General features: G+C 63.9%; 3 non-coding genes across 3 annotated transcripts; all 3 read left to right on the top strand.

The window, feature by feature from the left end:
• Positions 1–4,998: 4,998 nt before the first annotated feature.
• LOC131868088 (5S ribosomal RNA) lies at positions 4,999–5,117 on the top strand. The gene has a single exon (XR_009366581.1). It is a non-coding gene; the product is annotated as a 5S ribosomal RNA (ribosomal RNA).
• Positions 5,118–11,033: 5,916 nt separating this feature from the next.
• Positions 11,034–11,152, top strand: LOC131868087 (5S ribosomal RNA). The gene has a single exon (XR_009366580.1). It is a non-coding gene; the product is annotated as a 5S ribosomal RNA (ribosomal RNA).
• Positions 11,153–17,067: 5,915 nt separating this feature from the next.
• On the top strand, positions 17,068–17,186 carry LOC131868086 (5S ribosomal RNA). Its single transcript, XR_009366579.1, has one exon. It is a non-coding gene; the product is annotated as a 5S ribosomal RNA (ribosomal RNA).
• Positions 17,187–20,937: the final 3,751 nt, after the last annotated feature.

Here is a 20,937-nt window from a genome sequence, read left to right as displayed (position 1 = left end):
CACCCGGGGCAAACCGAGCTCCGACTTCGTGCGCACCTTGGAGCGCACAAAGGGTGCGCAACCCAGCCAAGGTGTGCGCACCCCGGGCAAACCGAGCTCCGAATCGTGCGCACCTTGGAGCACACTTCGGAGCCCTCCTTGGTGCGCACCGATGTTGCGCACCTCGGAGCGCACCCGGGGAAAACAATGCAATTAACCCGACTTTCGACTTCGTGGGCACCTCGGAGCGCTCTCGGGTTCGCACCTCGGAGCACACCGAGGTGCGCACCTTTGATGCGCTGCCTTCACCAATTTCCAGAAAAGGCAAGAAAACATTGAGAAGGTGTGCGCACCGAGGTGCCCACCCTGGCGAAGGTGCACGCGAGGTGCGCACCCGGGGCAAACCGGGCTCCGACTTCGTGCACGCCATGCTGCGCACCTTGGAGGGCCATGGTGCGCACCTTGGAGCACACTTCGGAGCGCTCAATGGTGCCCAACCCAGCCAAGGTGCCCACCGCGGCGAAGGTGCACGCGAGGTGCGCACCCGGGGCAAACCGGGCTCCGACTTCGTGCACGCCGCACCTTGGAGCACACTTCGGAGCGCTCCTTGGTGCGCACCAGGGCGCGCAACCCAGCCGAGGTGCCCACCCCGGCGAAGGTGCACGCGGGGTGCGCACCCGGGGCAAACCGGGCTCCGACTTCGTGCACGCCATGGTGCCCACCGCGGCGAAGGTGCACGCGAGGTGCGCACCCGGGGCAAACCGGGCTCCGACTTCGTGCACGCCGCACCTTGGAGCACACTTCGGAGCGCTCCTTGGTGCGCACCAGGGCGCGCAACCCAGCCGAGGTGCCCACCCCGGCGAAGGTGCACGCGAGGTGCGCACCCGGGGCAAACCGGGCTCCGACTTCGTGCACGCCATGGTGCCCACCGCGGCGAAGGTGCACGCGAGGTGCGCACCCGGGGCAAACCGGGCTCCGACTTCGTGCACGCCGCACCTTGGAGCACACTTCGGAGCGCTCCTTGGTGCGCACCATGGTGCCCACCAGGGCGCGCAACCCCGCCGAAGGTGCACGCGAGGTGCGCACCCGGGGCAAACCGGGCTCCGACTTCGTGCACGCCGCACCTTGGAGCACACTTCGGAGCGCTCCTTGGTGCGCACCAGGGCGCGCAACCCCGCCGAAGGTGCACGCGAGGTGCGCACCCGGGGCAAACCGGGCTCCGACTTCGTGCACGCCATGGTGCGCACCAGGGTGCCCACCGCGGCGAAGGTGCGCACCCGGGGCAAACCGGGCTCCGACTTCGTGCACGCCGCACCTTGGAGCACACTTCGGAGCGCTCCTTGGTGCGCACCAGGGCGCGCAACCCAGCCGAGGTGCCCACCCCGGCGAAGGTGCACGCGAGGTGCGCACCCGGGGCAAACCGGGCTCCGACTTCGTGCACGCCATGGTGCCCACCGCGGCGAAGGTGCGCACCCGGGGCAAACCGGGCTAGGACTTCGTGCACGCCGCACCTTGGAGCACACTTCGGAGCGCTCCTTGGTGCGCACCATGGTGCCCACCAGGCCGCGCAACCCAGCCAAGGTGTGCGCACCAAGGTGCACGCGAGGTGCGCACCCGGGGCAAACCGGGGTCCGGCTTCGTGCACGCCGCACCTTGGAGCACACATCGGGGCGCTCCCGGGTTCGCACCGGCGTTGCGCACCGTGGTGGGCACCTCGGAGCGCACCGTGGTGGGCACCTCGGAGCACACCAAGGTGGGCAGCGAGGTGCGCACCTTTGATGCGATGCCTTCACTAATTTCCATAAAAGGCAAAAAAAAACGAGATTTTAAAATTTCCGTTTTGAAAGATAGTGAGAAAAAGGGAATGCTGGTGCCATCTTGAGCCCGCCCTGGTGCGCAGCCCAGCCAAGGTGTGCGCACCAAGGTGCCCACCCTGGCGAAGGTGCGCGCCCGGGCAATTAACCCAACTTCCAACTTCGCGCGCGCCAGGGTGGGAGCGCACCCAACAACCGGGCCTGGGAAGAGCCAATGCGAGAAACCCCACCAAACGCTCTGACAAAAAAAGAGGGGGCGCTCCAGTAACCCCGCTTCGGAGCGCACCCTGGGCAAACCCAGCCAGGGTGCCCACCCCGGCCAAGGTGCAGGCGAGGTGCGCACCCGGGGCAAACCGGGCTCCGACAACGTGCACGCCGCACCTTGGAGCACACTTCGTAGCGCTCCCGGGTGCGCACCTCAGAGCACACCAAGGTGGGCAGCGAGGTGCGCACCTTTGATGCGCTGCCTTCACTAATTTCCAGAAAAGGCAAAAAAAAGAGGAGATTTTAAAATTTCCGTTTTGAAAGATAGTGAAAAAAACGGAACGCGGGTGCCATCTTGAGCCCGCCCTGGTGCACAGCCCAGGTAAGGTGCCCACCCTGGCAAAGGTGCGCACCCGGGCAATTAACCCTACTTCCGACTTCGTGCGCGCCAGGGTGGCAACCGGGCCTGGGAAGAGCCAATGCGAGAAACCCCACCAAACGCTCCGACAAAAAAAGAGGCGGCGCTCCAATAACCCCGCTTCGGAGCGCAGCCGGGGCAAACCCAGCCAAGGTGCCCACCCCGACGAAGGTGCACGCGAGGTGCGCACCCGGGGCAAACCGGGCTCCGACAACGTGCACGCAGCACCTTGGAGCACACTTCGAAGCACTCCCGGGTGCCCACCGGCGTTGCGCACCGTGGTGGGCAGCGAGGTGCGCACCTTTGATGCGCTGCCTTCACTAATTTCCAGAAAAGGCAAAAAAAAATGAGATTTTAAAATTTCCGTTTTGAAAGATAGTGAAAAAAACGGAACGCGGGTGCCATCTTGAGCCCGCCCTGGTGCGCAGCCCAGGCAAGGCATGCGCACCAAGGTGCCCACCCGCGGTGCACGCCCGGGGCAAACCGGGCTCCGACTTCGTGCAGGCCGCACCTTGGAGCACACTTCGGAGCGCTCCTTGGTGCGCACCATGGTGCCCACCAGGGCGCACCCGGGGCAAACCGGGCTCCGACTTCGTGCACGCCGCACCTTGGAGCACACATCGGAGCGCTCCCAGGTTCGCACCAGCGTTGCGCACCTTTGATGCGCTGCCTTCACTAATTTCCAGAAAAGGCAAAAAAAAACGATATTTTAAAATTTCCGTTCTGAAAGATAGTGAAAAAAACGGAACGCGGGTGCCATCTTGAGCCCTTCCTGGTGCGCAGCCCAGGCAAGTTGTGCGCACCAAGGTGCCCACCCTGGCGGAGGTGCGCGCCCGGGGCAAACCGGGCTCCGACTTCGTGCACTGCATGGTGCCCACCAAGGCGCGCAACCCAGCCAAGGTGCCCACCGCAGCGAAGGTGCACGCGAGGTGCGCACCCGAGGTGCACACCCGGGGCAAACCGAGCTCCGACTTCGTGCACGCCGCACCTTGGAGCACACTTCAGAGCGCTCCTTGGTGCGCACCAGGGCGCGCAACCCAGCCAAGGTGCTCACCCCGGCGAAGGTGCACGCGAGGTGCGCACCCGGGGCAAGCCGGGCTCGGACTTCGTGCACGCCGCACCTTGGAGCACACATCGGAGCGCTCCCGGGTTCGCACCAGCATTGCGCACCTTTGATGCGCTGCCTTCACTAATTTCCAGAAAAGGCAAAAAAAAAAAAAAAACGAGATTTTAAAATTTCCGTTTTGAAAGATAGTGAAAAAAACGGAACGCGGGTGCCATCTTGAGCCCGCCCTGGTGTGCAGCCCAGGCAAGTTGTGCGCACCAAGGCACCCACCCTGGCCAAGGTGGGTCACGGGGTGGGTCCTAGGGTGGGTAACGGGGTGGGTACTAAGGTGCGTGCCAAGGTGGGTCATGGGGTGGGTGCCAAGGTGGGCACCAGGGTGGGTGTGCACCAACCCTAGCCAGGGTAGGTCACGGGGTGGTTGTCGGGGTGGGCGTCAAGGAGCCAAGGTGGGTGGCAAGTAGCCAAGTTGCGTGCCAAGGTGGGTGTCGGGGTGGGTGCCAAGGATCCAAGGTGGGTGCCAAGGAACCAAGGTGGGTGTCTGGGTGGGTGCCGAGGTGGGAGCCAGGGTGGGTCCCAAGGTGAGTGCAAAGGTGGGTGCCAGGGTCAAGGTGAGTGCCAATGTGGGTTCCAAGGTGCCAGGGTCAGGGTGAGTGCCAATGTGGGTTCAAAGGTGCTAAGTTGGGTGCGAGGTTGGGTGCGAGGGTGGGTGGGTGCCAAGGTGTGCTAGGTGGAAGCCCGGGTGGGTCGGCATCCCATGGGTGTCGAGTTGGGTGCCTGATGGGTGCTTCTTGTCAAGTTTTAGTCGTCGGGACTCATTTCGAGCCTTAGAGGTCGTTTCTTGTCCGGTTGCCCTGTCTTCGACCTGGGAACCCAATTTTGGTCCTCGGGTCCCATTTTTTTTTGTCTCGCATCCCACTTTTGGCCTGTGGCCTTTTCGGGGTCGATTCTCGTTTTGGGCATCAGAGCATGTTTCTTCTCCTAAAACCCAATATTTGTTTATTAAGTCTCGGAACACATTTTTGTTCTCGTGGACCCATCATGGGTCTTGGAACGCATTTGTGGTCCTTGGGTCCCATTTTGCATCCCGAAACTTGTGTTTTGGTGCTTGATCCCTATTTTGGGTGCCCACCTTGCACCAAGTGCGCACCCGGGGCAAACCGAGCGCCTTGGTGCACCGGGGCAAGATCGAGCGTGCACCCGAGGCGCCCCGAACATGCACCAAGGTGCACTCGGCCCACATGTGAGCGCAGGTCGTTGCGCCCGAGGTGGTGTGTGGGCACCGCGTTGCAGACGGGACACTGCACGCACACGACGCCCCGTCCAGGTGCACGCACGTAGGCCGGGCCGGGTGCACACCCGACGCCCTAGCAAGGTGCGCGCACCCGGGCAGGGCTCACACTTGGCGAACGGGGCGCACTTCGCGAGGGAGGGTGTGCACCTCGACGGGGGTGGGTGGCCGGGGTGGATTCGCACGTGGGTCGCGGTTTGCTAAGTACACACTGCGACAAGCTCATAACGGGTGCGATCATACCAGCGTTAGTGCACCGGATCCCATCAGAACTCCGCAGTTAAGCGCGCTTGGGCCGGAGTAGTACTGGGATGGGTGACCTCCCGGGAAGTCCCGGTGTTGCACCCTTTCTTAGTTTTTCGCCGGGCGTCGCAATGCTATTTGAATAAACCTTTTGCCCGTTTGCGTTCTCGTCGGGGCCGGGCCGGGCCGGGGTGCGCTGCCCGCACTACCGCGCGCGCGGGGGCGACACCGAGCGCGCACCCGAGGCGCCCCGAGCACACAGGCCACGGTGCAACCCGGGCGTTGTGCGCGCACCCCGGTGCGCCCGAGGTGCTGCGCGCGCACCCAGGTGAAATCGGTGTGCACCTCGGCCAGTGCGCGCTCGGTCGAGTCGCGCACGTTGGCCAAGGTGCACGGTGATGTTTCTTACTCTAAGGTTCCGCACCAGACGCCCGGGACAGGTGAGCGAAGCTGGGCGGGGCCGGGTGCGCGGCCGGGGCAGGTGCACGCAGCTGGAGAGAGCTTTGGAGCACACCAGAGGTGCGCACCTTGGAGCACACTTCGGAGCGCACCAATGATGCGCTCCATTCAAAAGTTTCCTGAAAAGGCAAAAAAAGTTGAGATTATAGAATTTCCCACTTGAGAGATTGTAAAAAAAAAAAATTTAAAATGAAGGAAACGCGGGTGCCAAGGTGTGCGCGCCCGGGTGCGCAGCCCAGCCAAGGTGTGCGCACCAAGGCGCCCACCCTGGCGAAGGTGCACGCAAGGTGCGCACCCGAGGCAAACCGGACAATTAACCCAACTTTCGACTTCGCGCGCACCTGCGCACCTTGGAGCGCACTTCGGAGCGCTCCTTGGTGCGCACCAATCTTGGGCACCTCGGAGTGCACCATGGCGCCCACCAAGGTGCGCACCCGGGGCAAACCGAGCTCCGACTTCGTGCGCACCTTGGAGCGCACGAAAGGTGCGCACCATGGCGCCCACCAAGGTGCGCAGCCCAGCCAAGGCGTGCGCATCAAGGTGCGCACCCTGGCGAAGGTGCGCACCCGGGGCAAACCGAGCTCCGACTTCGTGCGCACCTTGGAGCGCACAAAGGGTGCGCAACCCAGCCAAGGTGTGCGCACCCCGGGCAAACCGAGCTCCGAATCGTGCGCACCTTGGAGCACACTTCGGAGCCCTCCTTGGTGCGCACCGATGTTGCGCACCTCGGAGCGCACCCGGGGAAAACAATGCAATTAACCCGACTTTCGACTTCGTGGGCACCTCGGAGCGCTCTCGGGTTCGCACCTCGGAGCACACCGAGGTGCGCACCTTTGATGCGCTGCCTTCACCAATTTCCAGAAAAGGCAAGAAAACATTGAGAAGGTGTGCGCACCGAGGTGCCCACCCTGGCGAAGGTGCACGCGAGGTGCGCACCCGGGGCAAACCGGGCTCCGACTTCGTGCACGCCATGCTGCGCACCTTGGAGGGCCATGGTGCGCACCTTGGAGCACACTTCGGAGCGCTCAATGGTGCCCAACCCAGCCAAGGTGCCCACCGCGGCGAAGGTGCACGCGAGGTGCGCACCCGGGGCAAACCGGGCTCCGACTTCGTGCACGCCGCACCTTGGAGCACACTTCGGAGCGCTCCTTGGTGCGCACCAGGGCGCGCAACCCAGCCGAGGTGCCCACCCCGGCGAAGGTGCACGCGGGGTGCGCACCCGGGGCAAACCGGGCTCCGACTTCGTGCACGCCATGGTGCCCACCGCGGCGAAGGTGCACGCGAGGTGCGCACCCGGGGCAAACCGGGCTCCGACTTCGTGCACGCCGCACCTTGGAGCACACTTCGGAGCGCTCCTTGGTGCGCACCAGGGCGCGCAACCCAGCCGAGGTGCCCACCCCGGCGAAGGTGCACGCGAGGTGCGCACCCGGGGCAAACCGGGCTCCGACTTCGTGCACGCCATGGTGCCCACCGCGGCGAAGGTGCACGCGAGGTGCGCACCCGGGGCAAACCGGGCTCCGACTTCGTGCACGCCGCACCTTGGAGCACACTTCGGAGCGCTCCTTGGTGCGCACCATGGTGCCCACCAGGGCGCGCAACCCCGCCGAAGGTGCACGCGAGGTGCGCACCCGGGGCAAACCGGGCTCCGACTTCGTGCACGCCGCACCTTGGAGCACACTTCGGAGCGCTCCTTGGTGCGCACCAGGGCGCGCAACCCCGCCGAAGGTGCACGCGAGGTGCGCACCCGGGGCAAACCGGGCTCCGACTTCGTGCACGCCATGGTGCGCACCAGGGTGCCCACCGCGGCGAAGGTGCGCACCCGGGGCAAACCGGGCTCCGACTTCGTGCACGCCGCACCTTGGAGCACACTTCGGAGCGCTCCTTGGTGCGCACCAGGGCGCGCAACCCAGCCGAGGTGCCCACCCCGGCGAAGGTGCACGCGAGGTGCGCACCCGGGGCAAACCGGGCTCCGACTTCGTGCACGCCATGGTGCCCACCGCGGCGAAGGTGCGCACCCGGGGCAAACCGGGCTAGGACTTCGTGCACGCCGCACCTTGGAGCACACTTCGGAGCGCTCCTTGGTGCGCACCATGGTGCCCACCAGGCCGCGCAACCCAGCCAAGGTGTGCGCACCAAGGTGCACGCGAGGTGCGCACCCGGGGCAAACCGGGGTCCGGCTTCGTGCACGCCGCACCTTGGAGCACACATCGGGGCGCTCCCGGGTTCGCACCGGCGTTGCGCACCGTGGTGGGCACCTCGGAGCGCACCGTGGTGGGCACCTCGGAGCACACCAAGGTGGGCAGCGAGGTGCGCACCTTTGATGCGATGCCTTCACTAATTTCCATAAAAGGCAAAAAAAAACGAGATTTTAAAATTTCCGTTTTGAAAGATAGTGAGAAAAAGGGAATGCTGGTGCCATCTTGAGCCCGCCCTGGTGCGCAGCCCAGCCAAGGTGTGCGCACCAAGGTGCCCACCCTGGCGAAGGTGCGCGCCCGGGCAATTAACCCAACTTCCAACTTCGCGCGCGCCAGGGTGGGAGCGCACCCAACAACCGGGCCTGGGAAGAGCCAATGCGAGAAACCCCACCAAACGCTCTGACAAAAAAAGAGGGGGCGCTCCAGTAACCCCGCTTCGGAGCGCACCCTGGGCAAACCCAGCCAGGGTGCCCACCCCGGCCAAGGTGCAGGCGAGGTGCGCACCCGGGGCAAACCGGGCTCCGACAACGTGCACGCCGCACCTTGGAGCACACTTCGTAGCGCTCCCGGGTGCGCACCTCAGAGCACACCAAGGTGGGCAGCGAGGTGCGCACCTTTGATGCGCTGCCTTCACTAATTTCCAGAAAAGGCAAAAAAAAGAGGAGATTTTAAAATTTCCGTTTTGAAAGATAGTGAAAAAAACGGAACGCGGGTGCCATCTTGAGCCCGCCCTGGTGCACAGCCCAGGTAAGGTGCCCACCCTGGCAAAGGTGCGCACCCGGGCAATTAACCCTACTTCCGACTTCGTGCGCGCCAGGGTGGCAACCGGGCCTGGGAAGAGCCAATGCGAGAAACCCCACCAAACGCTCCGACAAAAAAAGAGGCGGCGCTCCAATAACCCCGCTTCGGAGCGCAGCCGGGGCAAACCCAGCCAAGGTGCCCACCCCGACGAAGGTGCACGCGAGGTGCGCACCCGGGGCAAACCGGGCTCCGACAACGTGCACGCAGCACCTTGGAGCACACTTCGAAGCACTCCCGGGTGCCCACCGGCGTTGCGCACCGTGGTGGGCAGCGAGGTGCGCACCTTTGATGCGCTGCCTTCACTAATTTCCAGAAAAGGCAAAAAAAAATGAGATTTTAAAATTTCCGTTTTGAAAGATAGTGAAAAAAACGGAACGCGGGTGCCATCTTGAGCCCGCCCTGGTGCGCAGCCCAGGCAAGGCATGCGCACCAAGGTGCCCACCCGCGGTGCACGCCCGGGGCAAACCGGGCTCCGACTTCGTGCAGGCCGCACCTTGGAGCACACTTCGGAGCGCTCCTTGGTGCGCACCATGGTGCCCACCAGGGCGCACCCGGGGCAAACCGGGCTCCGACTTCGTGCACGCCGCACCTTGGAGCACACATCGGAGCGCTCCCAGGTTCGCACCAGCGTTGCGCACCTTTGATGCGCTGCCTTCACTAATTTCCAGAAAAGGCAAAAAAAACGATATTTTAAATTTCCGTTCTGAAAGATAGTGAAAAAAACGGAACGCGGGTGCCATCTTGAGCCCTTCCTGGTGCGCAGCCCCAGGCAAGTTGTGCGCACCAAGGTGCCCACCCTGGCGGAGGTGCGCGCCCGGGGCAAACCGGGCTCCGACTTCGTGCACTGCATGGTGCCCACCAAGGCGCGCAACCCAGCCAAGGTGCCCACCGCAGCGAAGGTGCACGCCGAGGTGCGCACCCGAGGTGCACACCCGGGGCAAACCGAGCTCCGACTTCGTGCACGCCGCACCTTGGAGCACACTTCAGAGCGCTCCTTGGTGCGCACCAGGGCGCGCAACCCAGCCAAGGTGCTCACCCCGGCGAAGGTGCACGCGAGGTGCGCACCCGGGGCAAGCCGGGCTCGGACTTCGTGCACGCCGCACCTTGGAGCACACATCGGAGCGCTCCCGGGTTCGCACCAGCATTGCGCACCTTTGATGCGCTGCCTTCACTAATTTCCAGAAAAGGCAAAAAAAAAAAAAAAACGAGATTTTAAAATTTCCGTTTTGAAAGATAGTGAAAAAAACGGAACGCGGGTGCCATCTTGAGCCCGCCCTGGTGTGCAGCCCAGGCAAGTTGTGCGCACCAAGGCACCCACCCTGGCCAAGGTGGGTCACGGGGTGGGTCCTAGGGTGGGTAACGGGGTGGGTACTAAGGTGCGTGCCAAGGTGGGTCATGGGGTGGGTGCCAAGGTGGGCACCAGGGTGGGTGTGCACCAACCCTAGCCAGGGTAGGTCACGGGGTGGTTGTCGGGTGTGGGCGTCAAGGAGCCAAGGTGGGTGGCAAGTAGCCAAGTTGCGTGCCAAGGTGGGGTGTCGGGGTGGTGCCAAGGATCCAAGGTGGGTGCCAAGGAACCAAGGTGGGTGTCTGGGTGGGTGCCGAGGTGGGAGCCAGGGTGGGTCCCAAGGTGAGTGCAAAGGTGGGTGCCAGGGTCAAGGTGAGTGCCAATGTGGGTTCCAAGGTGCCAGGGTCAGGGTGAGTGCCAATGTGGGTTCAAAGGTGCTAAGTTGGGTGCGAGGTTGGGTGCGAGGGTGGGTGGGTGCCAAGGTGTGCTAGGTGGAAGCCCGGGTGGGTCGGCATCCCATGGGTGTCGAGTTGGGTGCCTGATGGGTGCTTCTTGTCAAGTTTTAGTCGTCGGGACTCATTTCGAGCCTTAGAGGTCGTTTCTTGTCCGGTTGCCCTGTCTTCGACCTGGGAACCCAATTTTGGTCCTCGGGTCCCATTTTTTTTTGTCTCGCATCCCACTTTTGGCCTGTGGCCTTTTCGGGGTCGATTCTCGTTTTGGGCATCAGAGCATGTTTCTTCTCCTAAAACCCAATATTTGTTTATTAAGTCTCGGAACACATTTTTGTTCTCGTGGACCCATCATGGGTCTTGGAACGCATTTGTGGTCCTTGGGTCCCATTTTGCATCCCGAAACTTGTGTTTTGGTGCTTGATCCCTATTTTGGGTGCCCACCTTGCACCAAGTGCGCACCCGGGGCAAACCGAGCGCCTTGGTGCACCGGGGCAAGATCGAGCGTGCACCCGAGGCGCCCCGAACATGCACCAAGGTGCACTCGGCCCACATGTGAGCGCAGGTCGTTGCGCCCGAGGTGGTGTGTGGGCACCGCGTTGCAGACGGGACACTGCACGCACACGACGCCCCGTCCAGGTGCACGCACGTAGGCCGGGCCGGGTGCACACCCGACGCCCTAGCAAGGTGCGCGCACCCGGGCAGGGCTCACACTTGGCGAACGGGGCGCACTTCGCGAGGGAGGGTGTGCACCTCGACGGGGGTGGGTGGCCGGGGTGGATTCGCACGTGGGTCGCGGTTTGCTAAGTACACACTGCGACAAGCTCATAACGGGTGCGATCATACCAGCGTTAGTGCACCGGATCCCATCAGAACTCCGCAGTTAAGCGCGCTTGGGCCGGAGTAGTACTGGGATGGGTGACCTCCCGGGAAGTCCCGGTGTTGCACCCTTTTTTAGTTTTTCGCCGGGCGTCGCAATGCTATTTGAATAAACCTTTTGCCCGTTTGCGTTCTCGTCGGGGCCGGGCCGGGCCGGGGTGCGCTGCCCGCACTACCGCGCGCGCGGGGGCGACACCGAGCGCGCACCCGAGGCGCCCCGAGCACACAGGCCACGGTGCAACCCGGGCGTTGTGCGCGCACCCCGGTGCGCCCGAGGTGCTGCGCGCGCACCCAGGTGAAATCGGTGTGCACCTCGGCCAGTGCGCGCTCGGTCGAGTCGCGCACGTTGGCCAAGGTGCACGGTGATGTTTCTTACTCTAAGGTTCCGCACCAGACGCCCGGGACAGGTGAGCGAAGCTGGGCGGGGCCGGGTGCGCGGCCGGGGCAGGTGCACGCAGCTGGAGAGAGCTTTGGAGCACACCAGAGGTGCGCACCTTGGAGCACACTTCGGAGCGCACCAATGATGCGCTCCATTCAAAAGTTTCCTGAAAAGGCAAAAAAAGTTGAGATTATAGAATTTCCCACTTGAGAGATTGTAAAAAAAAAAAATTTAAAATGAAGGAAACGCGGGTGCCAAGGTGTGCGCGCCCGGGTGCGCAGCCCAGCCAAGGTGTGCGCACCAAGGCGCCCACCCTGGCGAAGGTGCACGCAAGGTGCGCACCCGAGGCAAACCGGACAATTAACCCAACTTTCGACTTCGCGTGCACCTGCGCACCTTGGAGCGCACTTCGGAGCGCTCCTTGGTGCGCACCAATCTTGGGCACCTCGGAGTGCACCATGGCGCCCACCAAGGTGCGCACCCGGGGCAAACCGAGCTCCGACTTCGTGCGCACCTTGGAGCGCACGAAAGGTGCGCACCATGGCGCCCACCAAGGTGCGCAGCCCAGCCAAGGCGTGCGCATCAAGGTGCGCACCCTGGCGAAGGTGCGCACCCGGGGCAAACCGAGCTCCGACTTCGTGCGCACCTTGGAGCGCACAAAGGGTGCGCAACCCAGCCAAGGTGTGCGCACCCCGGGCAAACCGAGCTCCGAATCGTGCGCACCTTGGAGCACACTTCGGAGCCCTCCTTGGTGCGCACCGATGTTGCGCACCTCGGAGCGCACCCGGGGAAAACAATGCAATTAACCCGACTTTCGACTTCGTGGGCACCTCGGAGCGCTCTCGGGTTCGCACCTCGGAGCACACCGAGGTGCGCACCTTTGATGCGCTGCCTTCACCAATTTCCAGAAAAGGCAAGAAAACATTGAGAAGGTGTGCGCACCGAGGTGCCCACCCTGGCGAAGGTGCACGCGAGGTGCGCACCCGGGGCAAACCGGGCTCCGACTTCGTGCACGCCATGCTGCGCACCTTGGAGGGCCATGGTGCGCACCTTGGAGCACACTTCGGAGCGCTCAATGGTGCCCAACCCAGCCAAGGTGCCCACCGCGGCGAAGGTGCACGCGAGGTGCGCACCCGGGGCAAACCGGGCTCCGACTTCGTGCACGCCGCACCTTGGAGCACACTTCGGAGCGCTCCTTGGTGCGCACCAGGGCGCGCAACCCAGCCGAGGTGCCCACCCCGGCGAAGGTGCACGCGGGGTGCGCACCCGGGGCAAACCGGGCTCCGACTTCGTGCACGCCATGGTGCCCACCGCGGCGAAGGTGCACGCGAGGTGCGCACCCGGGGCAAACCGGGCTCCGACTTCGTGCACGCCGCACCTTGGAGCACACTTCGGAGCGCTCCTTGGTGCGCACCAGGGCGCGCAACCCAGCCGAGGTGCCCACCCCGGCGAAGGTGCACGCGAGGTGCGCACCCGGGGCAAACCGGGCTCCGACTTCGTGCACGCCATGGTGCCCACCGCGGCGAAGGTGCACGCGAGGTGCGCACCCGGGGCAAACCGGGCTCCGACTTCGTGCACGCCGCACCTTGGAGCACACTTCGGAGCGCTCCTTGGTGCGCACCATGGTGCCCACCAGGGCGCGCAACCCCGCCGAAGGTGCACGCGAGGTGCGCACCCGGGGCAAACCGGGCTCCGACTTCGTGCACGCCGCACCTTGGAGCACACTTCGGAGCGCTCCTTGGTGCGCACCAGGGCGCGCAACCCCGCCGAAGGTGCACGCGAGGTGCGCACCCGGGGCAAACCGGGCTCCGACTTCGTGCACGCCATGGTGCGCACCAGGGTGCCCACCGCGGCGAAGGTGCGCACCCGGGGCAAACCGGGCTCCGACTTCGTGCACGCCGCACCTTGGAGCACACTTCGGAGCGCTCCTTGGTGCGCACCAGGGCGCGCAACCCAGCCGAGGTGCCCACCCCGGCGAAGGTGCACGCGAGGTGCGCACCCGGGGCAAACCGGGCTCCGACTTCGTGCACGCCATGGTGCCCACCGCGGCGAAGGTGCGCACCCGGGGCAAACCGGGCTAGGACTTCGTGCACGCCGCACCTTGGAGCACACTTCGGAGCGCTCCTTGGTGCGCACCATGGTGCCCACCAGGCCGCGCAACCCAGCCAAGGTGTGCGCACCAAGGTGCACGCGAGGTGCGCACCCGGGGCAAACCGGGGTCCGGCTTCGTGCACGCCGCACCTTGGAGCACACATCGGGGCGCTCCCGGGTTCGCACCGGCGTTGCGCACCGTGGTGGGCACCTCGGAGCGCACCGTGGTGGGCACCTCGGAGCACACCAAGGTGGGCAGCGAGGTGCGCACCTTTGATGCGATGCCTTCACTAATTTCCATAAAAGGCAAAAAAAAACGAGATTTTAAAATTTCCGTTTTGAAAGATAGTGAGAAAAAGGGAATGCTGGTGCCATCTTGAGCCCGCCCTGGTGCGCAGCCCAGCCAAGGTGTGCGCACCAAGGTGCCCACCCTGGCGAAGGTGCGCGCCCGGGCAATTAACCCAACTTCCAACTTCGCGCGCGCCAGGGTGGGAGCGCACCCAACAACCGGGCCTGGGAAGAGCCAATGCGAGAAACCCCACCAAACGCTCTGACAAAAAAAGAGGGGGCGCTCCAGTAACCCCGCTTCGGAGCGCACCCTGGGCAAACCCAGCGAGGGTGCCCACCCCGGCCAAGGTGCAGGCGAGGTGCGCACCCGGGGCAAACCGGGCTCCGACAACGTGCACGCCGCACCTTGGAGCACACTTCGTAGCGCTCCCGGGTGCGCACCTCAGAGCACACCAAGGTGGGCAGCGAGGTGCGCACCTTTGATGCGCTGCCTTCACTAATTTCCAGAAAAGGCAAAAAAAAGAGGAGATTTTAAAATTTCCGTTTTGAAAGATAGTGAAAAAAACGGAACGCGGGTGCCATCTTGAGCCCGCCCTGGTGCACAGCCCAGGTAAGGTGCCCACCCTGGCAAAGGTGCGCACCCGGGCAATTAACCCTACTTCCGACTTCGTGCGCGCCAGGGTGGCAACCGGGCCTGGGAAGAGCCAATGCGAGAAACCCCACCAAACGCTCCGACAAAAAAAGAGGCGGCGCTCCAATAACCCCGCTTCGGAGCGCAGCCGGGGCAAACCCAGCCAAGGTGCCCACCCCGACGAAGGTGCACGCGAGGTGCGCACCCGGGGCAAACCGGGCTCCGACAACGTGCACGCAGCACCTTGGAGCACACTTCGAAGCACTCCCGGGTGCCCACCGGCGTTGCGCACCGTGGTGGGCAGTGAGGTGCGCACCTTTGATGCGCTGCCTTCACTAATTTCCAGAAAAGGCAAAAAAAAATGAGATTTTAAAATTTCCGTTTTGAAAGATAGTGAAAAAAACGGAACGCGGGTGCCATCTTGAGCCCGCCCTGGTGCGCAGCCCAGGCAAGGCATGCGCACCAAGGTGCCCACCCGCGGTGCACGCCCGGGGCAAACCGGGCTCCGACTTCGTGCAGGCCGCACCTTGGAGCACACTTCGGAGCGCTCCTTGGTGCGCACCATGGTGCCCACCAGGGCGCACCCGGGGCAAACCGGGCTCCGACTTCGTGCACGCCGCACCTTGGAGCACACATCGGAGCGCTCCCAGGTTCGCACCAGCGTTGCGCACCTTTGATGCGCTGCCTTCACTAATTTCCAGAAAAGGCAAAAAAAAACGATATTTTAAAATTTCCGTTCTGAAAGATAGTGAAAAAAACGGAACGCGGGTGCCATCTTGAGCCCTTCCTGGTGCGCAGCCCAGGCAAGTTGTGCGCACCAAGGTGCCCACCCTGGCGGAGGTGCGCGCCCGGGGCAAACCGGGCTCCGACTTCGTGCACTGCATGGTGCCCACCAAGGCGCGCAACCCAGCCAAGGTGCCCACCGCAGCGAAGGTGCACGCGAGGTGCGCACCCGAGGTGCACACCCGGGGCAAACCGAGCTCCGACTTCGTGCACGCCGCACCTTGGAGCACACTTCAGAGCGCTCCTTGGTGCGCACCAGGGCGCGCAACCCAGCCAAGGTGCTCACCCCGGCGAAGGTGCACGCGAGGTGCGCACCCGGGGCAAGCCGGGCTCGGACTTCGTGCACGCCGCACCTTGGAGCACACATCGGAGCGCTCCCGGGTTCGCACCAGCATTGCGCACCTTTGATGCGCTGCCTTCACTAATTTCCAGAAAAGGCAAAAAAAAAAAAAAAACGAGATTTTAAAATTTCCGTTTTGAAAGATAGTGAAAAAAACGGAACGCGGGTGCCATCTTGAGCCCGCCCTGGTGTGCAGCCCAGGCAAGTTGTGCGCACCAAGGCACCCACCCTGGCCAAGGTGGGTCACGGGGTGGGTCCTAGGGTGGGTAACGGGGTGGGTACTAAGGTGCGTGCCAAGGTGGGTCATGGGGTGGGTGCCAAGGTGGGCACCAGGGTGGGTGTGCACCAACCCTAGCCAGGGTAGGTCACGGGGTGGTTGTCGGGGTGGGCGTCAAGGAGCCAAGGTGGGTGGCAAGTAGCCAAGTTGCGTGCCAAGGTGGGTGTCGGGGTGGGTGCCAAGGATCCAAGGTGGGTGCCAAGGAACCAAGGTGGGTGTCTGGGTGGGTGCCGAGGTGGGAGCCAGGGTGGGTCCCAAGGTGAGTGCAAAGGTGGGTGCCAGGGTCAAGGTGAGTGCCAATGTGGGTTCCAAGGTGCCAGGGTCAGGGTGAGTGCCAATGTGGGTTCAAAGGTGCTAAGTTGGGTGCGAGGTTGGGTGCGAGGGTGGGTGGGTGCCAAGGTGTGCTAGGTGGAAGCCCGGGTGGGTCGGCATCCCATGGGTGTCGAGTTGGGTGCCTGATGGGTGCTTCTTGTCAAGTTTTAGTCGTCGGGACTCATTTCGAGCCTTAGAGGTCGTTTCTTGTCCGGTTGCCCTGTCTTCGACCTGGGAACCCAATTTTGGTCCTCGGGTCCCATTTTTTTTTGTCTCGCATCCCACTTTTGGCCTGTGGCCTTTTCGGGGTCGATTCTCGTTTTGGGCATCAGAGCATGTTTCTTCTCCTAAAACCCAATATTTGTTTATTAAGTCTCGGAACACATTTTTGTTCTCGTGGACCCATCATGGGTCTTGGAACGCATTTGTGGTCCTTGGGTCCCATTTTGCATCCCGAAACTTGTGTTTTGGTGCTTGATCCCTATTTTGGGTGCCCACCTTGCACCAAGTGCGCACCCGGGGCAAACCGAGCGCCTTGGTGCACCGGGGCAAGATCGAGCGTGCACCCGAGGCGCCCCGAACATGCACCAAGGTGCACTCGGCCCACATGTGAGCGCAGGTCGTTGCGCCCGAGGTGGTGTGTGGGCACCGCGTTGCAGACGGGACACTGCACGCACACGACGCCCCGTCCAGGTGCACGCACGTAGGCCGGGCCGGGTGCACACCCGACGCCCTAGCAAGGTGCGCGCACCCGGGCAGGGCTCACACTTGGCGAACGGGGCGCACTTCGCGAGGGAGGGTGTGCACCTCGACGGGGGTGGGTGGCCGGGGTGGATTCGCACGTGGGTCGCGGTTTGCTAAGTACACACTGCGACAAGCTCATAACGGGTGCGATCATACCAGCGTTAGTGCACCGGATCCCATCAGAACTCCGCAGTTAAGCGCGCTTGGGCCGGAGTAGTACTGGGATGGGTGACCTCCCGGGAAGTCCCGGTGTTGCACCCTTTCTTAGTTTTTCGCCGGGCGTCGCAATGCTATTTGAATAAACCTTTTGCCCGTTTGCGTTCTCGTCGGGGCCGGGCCGGGCCGGGGTGCGCTGCCCGCACTACCGCGCGCGCGGGGGCGACACCGAGCGCGCACCCGAGGCGCCCCGAGCACACAGGCCACGGTGCAACCCGGGCGTTGTGCGCGCACCCCGGTGCGCCCGAGGTGCTGCGCGCGCACCCAGGTGAAATCGGTGTGCACCTCGGCCAGTGCGCGCTCGGTCGAGTCGCGCACGTTGGCCAAGGTGCACGGTGATGTTTCTTACTCTAAGGTTCCGCACCAGACGCCCGGGACAGGTGAGCGAAGCTGGGCGGGGCCGGGTGCGCGGCCGGGGCAGGTGCACGCAGCTGGAGAGAGCTTTGGAGCACACCAGAGGTGCGCACCTTGGAGCACACTTCGGAGCGCACCAATGATGCGCTCCATTCAAAAGTTTCCTGAAAAGGCAAAAAAAGTTGAGATTATAGAATTTCCCACTTGAGAGATTGTAAAAAAAAAAAATTTAAAATGAAGGAAACGCGGGTGCCAAGGTGTGCGCGCCCGGGTGCGCAGCCCAGCCAAGGTGTGCGCACCAAGGCGCCCACCCTGGCGAAGGTGCACGCAAGGTGCGCACCCGAGGCAAACCGGACAATTAACCCAACTTTCGACTTCGCGCGCACCTGCGCACCTTGGAGCGCACTTCGGAGCGCTCCTTGGTGCACACCAATCTTGGGCACCTCGGAGTGCACCATGGCGCCCACCAAGGTGCGCACCCGGGGCAAACCGAGCTCCGACTTCGTGCGCACCTTGGAGCGCACGAAAGGTGCGCACCATGGCGCCCACCAAGGTGCGCAGCCCAGCCAAGGCGTGCGCATCAAGGTGCGCACCCTGGCGAAGGTGCGCACCCGGGGCAAACCGAGCTCCGACTTCGTGCGCACCTTGGAGCGCACAAAGGGTGCGCAACCCAGCCAAGGTGTGCGCACCCCGGGCAAACCGAGCTCCGAATCGTGCGCACCTTGGAGCACACTTCGGAGCCCTCCTTGGTGCGCACCGATGTTGCGCACCTCGGAGCGCACCCGGGGAAAACAATGCAATTAACCCGACTTTCGACTTCGTGGGCACCTCGGAGCGCTCTCGGGTTCGCACCTCGGAGCACACCGAGGTGCGCACCTTTGATGCGCTGCCTTCACCAATTTCCAGAAAAGGCAAGAAAACATTGAGAAGGTGTGCGCACCGAGGTGCCCACCCTGGCGAAGGTGCACGCGAGGTGCGCACCCGGGGCAAACCGGGCTCCGACTTCGTGCACGCCATGCTGCGCACCTTGGAGGGCCATGGTGCGCACCTTGGAGCACACTTCGGAGCGCTCAATGGTGCCCAACCCAGCCAAGGTGCCCACCGCGGCGAAGGTGCACGCGAGGTGCGCACCCGGGGCAAACCGGGCTCCGACTTCGTGCACGCCGCACCTTGGAGCACACTTCGGAGCGCTCCTTGGTGCGCACCAGGGCGCGCAACCCAGCCGAGGTGCCCACCCCGGCGAAGGTGCACGCGGGGTGCGCACCCGGGGCAAACCGGGCTCCGACTTCGTGCACGCCATGGTGCCCACCGCGGCGAAGGTGCACGCGAGGTGCGCACCCGGGGCAAACCGGGCTCCGACTTCGTGCACGCCGCACCTTGGAGCACACTTCGGAGCGCTCCTTGGTGCGCACCAGGGCGCGCAACCCAGCCGAGGTGCCCACCCCGGCGAAGGTGCACGCGAGGTGCGCACCCGGGGCAAACCGGGCTCCGACTTCGTGCACGCCATGGTGCCCACCGCGGCGAAGGTGCACGCGAGGTGCGCACCCGGGGCAAACCGGGCTCCGACTTCGTGCACGCCGCACCTTGGAGCACACTTCGGAGCGCTCCTTGGTGCGCACCATGGTGCCCACCAGGGCGCGCAACCCCGCCGAAGGTGCACGCGAGGTGCGCACCCGGGGCAAACCGGGCTCCGACTTCGTGCACGCCGCACCTTGGAGCACACTTCGGAGCGCTCCTTGGTGCGCACCAGGGCGCGCAACCCCGCCGAAGGTGCACGCGAGGTGCGCACCCGGGGCAAACCGGGCTCCGACTTCGTGCACGCCATGGTGCGCACCAGGGTGCCCACCGCGGCGAAGGTGCGCACCCGGGGCAAACCGGGCTCCGACTTCGTGCACGCCGCACCTTGGAGCACACTTCGGAGCGCTCCTTGGTGCGCACCAGGGCGCGCAACCCAGCCGAGGTGCCCACCCCGGCGAAGGTGCACGCGAGGTGCGCACCCGGGGCAAACCGGGCTCCGACTTCGTGCACGCCATGGTGCCCACCGCGGCGAAGGTGCGCACCCGGGGCAAACCGGGCTAGGACTTCGTGCACGCCGCACCTTGGAGCACACTTCGGAGCGCTCCTTGGTGCGCACCATGGTGCCCACCAGGCCGCGCAACCCAGCCAAGGTGTGCGCACCAAGGTGCACGCGAGGTGCGCACCCGGGGCAAACCGGGGTCCGGCTTCGTGCACGCCGCACCTTGGAGCACACATCGGGGCGCTCCCGGGTTCGCACCGGCGTTGCGCACCGTGGTGGGCACCTCGGAGCGCACCGTGGTGGGCACCTCGGAGCACACCAAGGTGGGCAGCGAGGTGCGCACCTTTGATGCGATGCCTTCACTAATTTCCATAAAAGGCAAAAAAAAACGAGATTTTAAAATTTCCGTTTTGAAAGATAGTGAGAAAAAGGGAATGCTGGTGCCATCTTGAGCCCGCCCTGGTGCGCAGCCCAGCCAAGGTGTGCGCACCAAGGTGCCCACCCTGGCGAAGGTGCGCGCCCGGGCAATTAACCCAACTTCCAACTTCGCGCGCGCCAGGGTGGGAGCGCACCCAACAACCGGGCCTGGGAAGAGCCAATGCGAGAAACCCCACCAAACGCTCTGACAAAAAAAGAGGGGGCGCTCCAGTAACCCCGCTTCGGAGCGCACCCTGGGCAAACCCAGCCAGGGTGCCCACCCCGGCCAAGGTGCAGGCGAGGTGCGCACCCGGGGCAAACCGGGCTCCGACAACGTGCACGCCGCACCTTGGAGCACACTTCGTAGCGCTCCCGGGTGCGCACCTCAGAGCACACCAAGGTGGGCAGCGAGGTGCGCACCTTTGATGCGCTGCCTTCACTAATTTCCAGAAAAGGCAAAAAAAAGAGGAGATTTTAAAATTTCCGTTTTGAAAGATAGTGAAAAAAACGGAACGCGGGTGCCATCTTGAGCCCGCCCTGGTGCACAGCCCAGGTAAGGTGCCCACCCTGGCAAAGGTGCGCACCCGGGCAATTAACCCTACTTCCGACTTCGTGCGCGCCAGGGTGGCAACCGGGCCTGGGAAGAGCCAATGCGAGAAACCCCACCAAACGCTCCGACAAAAAAAGAGGCGGCGCTCCAATAACCCCGCTTCGGAGCGCAGCCGGGGCAAACCCAGCCAAGGTGCCCACCCCGACGAAGGTGCACGCGAGGTGCGCACCCGGGGCAAACCGGGCTCCGACAACGTGCACGCAGCACCTTGGAGCACACTTCGAAGCACTCCCGGGTGCCCACCGGCGTTGCGCACCGTGGTGGGCAGCGAGGTGCGCACCTTTGATGCGCTGCCTTCACTAATTTCCAGAAAAGGCAAAAAAAAATGAGATTTTAAAATTTCCGTTTTGAAAGATAGTGAAAAAAACGGAACGCGGGTGCCATCTTGAGCCCGCCCT

The sequence above is a fragment of the Cryptomeria japonica genome, unplaced genomic scaffold, assembly GCF_030272615.1.
Source record: "Cryptomeria japonica unplaced genomic scaffold, Sugi_1.0 HiC_scaffold_195, whole genome shotgun sequence".
Classification (NCBI taxonomy): Eukaryota; Viridiplantae; Streptophyta; class Pinopsida; order Cupressales; family Cupressaceae; genus Cryptomeria; species Cryptomeria japonica.
Note: the sequence above shows the minus strand (reverse complement) of the source record. Positions and strands in the feature narration are given on the sequence as shown.